Below are 863 nucleotides of genomic sequence, written 5' to 3'. Positions count from 1 at the left end.
TCTGGAAAGCCCTGGGGCAATGCCACCAGGTTCTCCTTCATGGAGGCCTGGGCTAGGACAGAATGAGGGTGTATGGGGACCCAGGCCAGGCCTGACCCACTGGGCTTAAGTCCCTCCTCCCCATGGAGATCAGAAATGGAAACATCATTGGCCTCAAGGCCAAGATCTCCAGGGCAAGAGTGGCCCTTGGGAGTATGTGCACCTTCTGTAAGATAATGGCCCTTCAGACAGTGGCAGTCTGACCATGTGCTATCAGCCTTCTGTTTTGAGGCCCAACAGCAGACTTCCTGTGCTCTTTCCCTACAGGACTCTTTATGTCACCCTTTCTGATTTGGGGAGCTGTTCTCAAGCCTGCCTCAACACTGATGATCCACCTTCCCCTAAACCATTCAGTCATTTCTCTAAGCTCTCTGCCCACATCTCTCCCCTCCCTTCTGTTCCTCTCCTCCCCTCCCCTCCCCTTCTCTCCTGTCCTTTGCTCTGCTCTCTTCTCCCGTCTCTACTCCTCTCCCCTCCCCTACTCTCCTCTCCTCCTCTCTCCTTCTTTCTCCGCTCTTCTCCCTCTTCCCTCCCTTACTCTCTTCTCCTCACCTCTCCTCTCCTCTGCTCTTCTCTCCTCTCTTTTTTCTCTCCGCCAACTCTCTTCTCCTCTCCCCCTTTCTCTCCTCTCCTTTCTTCTCCTCTCTTCCCTCCCCTACTCTTCTCTCCTCTCCTGTCCTCTGCTCTCTTCTCCTCTCCTCTTCCCTCCCCTACTCTCCTCCCCTCCCCCTGCCCTGCTCTCTTCCTTTTCTCCCACACTCTCCTCTCCTCTGCTCCTCTCTCCTCATCTCTTCTCTCCTCTCCTCCTCTCCTCTCCCCTCCCC

The sequence above is a fragment of the Mustela erminea genome, chromosome X, assembly GCF_009829155.1.
Source record: "Mustela erminea isolate mMusErm1 chromosome X, mMusErm1.Pri, whole genome shotgun sequence".
Lineage (NCBI taxonomy): Eukaryota > Metazoa > Chordata > Mammalia > Carnivora > Mustelidae > Mustela > Mustela erminea.
The sequence above is the reverse complement of the archived record's forward strand: the minus strand, read 5'-3'. Positions refer to the sequence as shown.